Source organism: Corapipo altera, unplaced genomic scaffold (genome assembly GCF_003945725.1).
Source record: "Corapipo altera isolate COAL_440 unplaced genomic scaffold, ASM394572v1 128390, whole genome shotgun sequence".
Taxonomy (NCBI): Eukaryota; Metazoa; Chordata; class Aves; order Passeriformes; family Pipridae; genus Corapipo; species Corapipo altera.
Genome location: NW_020885195.1, coordinates 29,340 through 33,910, shown reverse-complemented (window position 1 = coordinate 33,910; position 4,571 = coordinate 29,340).

Genomic DNA, 4,571 nt, shown 5'->3' with positions numbered 1-4,571 from the left:
AGGGGGGAAAATTCCTACAAAGCTCCTGGACACGGATCTTTAATCCCAGAGAGTTGTAACTCCACACACAAACCTTGTGAAAACGTGGGTACAACCCCCTCCTGGACGGGGGGTCTGATGGAAAGGTTTTGGGGACCTTGTGGTGGCACCTGGGCCTCTCCTGGTGGCATCAAAATGGGTTTTGCCTCATTTCACTCTTACAAATATTCCTGTTGCTTTGTTGCCTCAAACTTCATTTCCAAAGCCTTTGTGATCTCCAGGTTGGTGTTTGATGCAGGTGATGGTCGTCTGCACGGAGTCAGGGAATATGGGTTGGAAGGGACCCCCAAGGATCATCCAGCCCTGCCCAGGACACCCCAACAATCCCCCCCTGTGCCCCAGAGGATCATCCAAACCCTCCTGGAGCTCTGGCAGCCTTGGGGCCGTGCCCACTGCCCTGGGGAGCCTGGGCAGTGCCAACCACCCTCGGGGGGAACAACTTCAGTTGCTCTTAAACACTTGATAGAAATATTTGGATTCTCATTTTTGTGGAGAACTATCACAGAGAACATCCAACAGCACGGAGAAGTTGTGGCTGCCCCATCCCTGGAAGTGTTTAAACAGGTTGGACGGGGCTTGGAGCAACCCGGGCTAGTGGAAGGTGTCCCTGCCCATGGCAGGGGGTGCAATGAGATGGGCTTGAAGGTCCCTTCCAACCCAAACCAGTCTGGGATTCCTCCTCCACCTGCCAAGGTGGGTGTTTTAGGAGCTCTCAATCCTGGGTTGGCTCCAGAATCAACTTCCCAGAATCCCAGAACCTGCTGAGCTGGAAGGGACCCCCAAGGCCCATCCAGTCCAACCCTCAGCCCTGCCCAGGAACATCCCCAAGAGTCCCCCCTGTGCCCCAGAGGATCATCCAAACCCTCCTGGAGCTCTGGCAGCCTTAGGACTGTGCCCACTGCCCTGTTCAGTGCCCAACCACCCTCTGGAAAAGACCCTTTCCCTGAGATCCAACCTAAATCTCTCCTGACACAACTCCAGCCATTCCCTGCATCCTGTCCCTGCTCTCCACAAAGAATTTCTCCTTATAAAGACAACTCAGAAGAAATGAGTTAACCTGACTGCTGAGCCTGATACTTTCAACTTGTGGGGTTTTTTTTTTCAGGTTTGAGGGGTTCAGGACCTTTTACACGTGCATGTGCTGGAAATTTTTGCAATTATTTTCTACTAATTTCTTATAAGCTTTTATATGCACAAGTTACATTTGGGCAGATTATTACGGTTGAGAGCCCTGTTAATACCAGAGCTGATATTGAACATTCCTCCTCCTCTGCTCCTTTTATTTGGAGCCATTGTTTCCCAATTATATCCTAATTATATTACACGGAATTTTTTCATGCTCAGTTGTGCACCAGCCTTATCCAGCCTATAATGCTGCTGGGAATTTTGTGGGCCTTGGGTTCTCCAGCTTCTTAAAAGTTCCTTTATTTGGGAAACCACCTGATTTGGCTGCATTTCACTTCTGTCAGTTTATTCCCAGTGTTCAAACTGTTCCCAGCTGGTTTTCCCATGAGCTCTCACAGATAGGAGAAATATAATCCATATAGTCATTATTTATTATATAGTTACAGTTGTTGGTTATAATTCATGTGTAACTCATATATTCATATGTATTGTTAGTAGTTATAATCCACATAGTCATTATTTATTATATAGTTACAGTTATTGGTTATAATTCATATGTAATTCATATATTCTTATGTATTGTTGGTAGTTATAACCCATATAATAATTATTTATCTTCTATAGTTATTGTTATTAGTTATAATCATGTGTAATTCATATATTCTTATATATAGTTATTAGTTATAATCCATATAGTCATAATTTTTTAGATAGTTAGTTATTAATTGTAATTCATATAGAATTGATATATTCTTATGTAGTTATAACTTTTAGTTATAATCCATATAGTCATTATTTGTCTTATATAGTTATTATTTAGCTTCTATATTTTTATTAGTTATAATCATGTGCAATTCATATATTCTTATGCAGTTATAGTTATTAGTTATAATCCATATAGTAATAATTTATCTTATATAGTCATAGTTATTGGTAATAATTCACATAGAATTCATATAGTCATGTATTGGTAGTAATTATCTTCTATAGTTATTGTTATTAGTTATAATTGTGTAATTCATATATTCTTATGTAGTTATAGTTATTATAATCCATATAGCCATTTTTTTCTTATATAGTTATAGTTATTAGTTATAATTCATATAGAGCTGATATATTCTTATGTAGTTATAACTTTTAGTTATAATCCAAATAGTCATTATTTGTCTTATATAGTTATTAGTTATCTTCTATATTTTTATTAGTTGTAATCATGTGTAATTCACATATTCTTATGTAGTTATAGTTATTAGTTATAATTCATATAGTTGTTATTTTTCTTCTATAGTTACAGTTATTAGTTATAATTCACATAGAATTTGTATATTATTATGTATTGTTAGTAGTTATAATCTATATAGTAATTATTTATCTTCTATAGGTATTGTTCTTAGTTATAATTCATATGTAATTCATATATTCTTATGTAGTTTTAGTTATTAGTTATAATCCACATAGCCATTATTTATCTTCTATAGTTATATAATTATTAGTTATAGTTCATGTGTAATTCATATATTCATCTGTAGCTATAGCTATTATAATGCATATGTAATTCATATATTCTTATCTAGTTATAGTTATAATCATGTGTAATTCATATATTCTTATGTAGTTATAGCTACTAGTTATAATCCATATATCATTATTTATCTTATATAGTTATAGTTGTAATTCATATGTAATTCATATATTCTTATGTAGTTATTAGTTATAATTCATATGTAATTCACATATTCTTGTGTGGTTATAGCTACCAATTATAATCCATATAGTCATTATTTGTCTTCTATAGGTATAGTTATTAGTTATAATTCATGTAGAATTGATGTATTCTTAGGTAGTTATAATTTTTAGTTATAATCCATATAGTCATTATTTTTCTTAAAAAGTTATAGTTATTAGTTACAATAGAGCCAGAGCCACCTGGGGTCTCTTTGTTTATTTAGCTATTTATTTATTTATTGTTGCTGCAAAATCGCAGCTGGGCTCGAAACGGCAAAACCCCTCCTCCAACTAAAAAAACCAAACCCAAACCAAATAAAACAAAACCAGAAGGAGCCAAACCCAAATTCACGTTCCCAGTATCAAACTGAGTGTTAAATTTCCATGAGCTCCTGGTGGGGGAGAAGAGGGAGCGAAGTACCTTTGTTTTCTTTCTCCACGTTGTTACATCTCAAACTAAAATACAGGATAAAATAACCGCCCTCCACCCTGCCAGGAGTGCTGAGACATTCCCAGCCCCTGGAATTAGCCTGGAATTAGCCTGGGAACACATCCTGTGCAACGTGACCTTGCCTTTTGCTGCTGGAGGAGAGCAGGCTGAGGGCTGGCTCGGTTTGTGTCTCAACAGACACAAATAATCCACATTCAGGAGGAAAAGAAAAGCCATCAACAAACACCCAGGAAGTGCAGAATTTATTCCTCCCATTTTCCTTCCCAGCTAAAAAAAGAGGGGGCAGGGGGCTGACTGTGCTCCAGCGGTGAGCTCCTCACCTCCAGCATTCCAGAACACGGGCTCTGCAAATATTTGTGTGCTGCTAATTCGATGGAGTGAATTTATACCTTATTTAATTACTCTCAGTCTCTCAGGGCCCTGGCTAACGATGTTGGATGAGGGGAAATTTGGCTTTTTCACCTTGCTGGCTTGGCTTCTGGGGAGGTGCATTTTTCAGTTCTGTTGGCGTGAATCCGGAGGGGAGAATGTCGGCTTTGTTGTAATTTATATGATTATTGCTGTTATCACTGTGATTATTACTATTATTATTGTTATTACCTGCACTTCTGCAGCCACAGAAGCTCTGCAGTGCCAGGGGCGGGTTGTTGGTGTCGTCAAATATTCCTGACTTCAGGAATTTTCTCTTGTGACCGGTGGAAGGACTCAAAGGAAGGGCTGGAGCTGTGCCAGGGAGAGTCAGGTTGGATCTCAGGACAAGGTTCTTCCCCCAGAGGGTGGTTGGCACTGCCCAGGCTCCCCAGGGCAGTGGGCACAGCCCCAAGGCTGCCAGAGCTCCAGGAGGGTTTGGATGATCCTCTGGGGCACAGGGGGGGGGATTGTTGGGGTGTCCAGAGCCAGGGCTTGGACTGGATGATCCTTGGGGGTCCCTTCCAGCTCAGGATATCCCATGATTTTGCACTTCCCAGCCTAAAAGGGCAAAGAGGTCCCCAGGCAATGGATGGTCTGGCCCTGCTGCCAACTCCATCACTGCAGGGCAACCTCTTCCCCACAGGATATCCCTGTTTGCCTTGGACACTTCCAGGGATCCAGGGGCAGCCACAGCTTCTCTGGCCAACCTGGGCCAGGGCCTCCCCACCCTCTCAGGCAGGAATTCCTTCCCAATATCCCATCTAAACTAGTTTGAAGCCATTCCCTGTGTCCTGTCCCTCCATGCCTTGTCCCCAGTCCC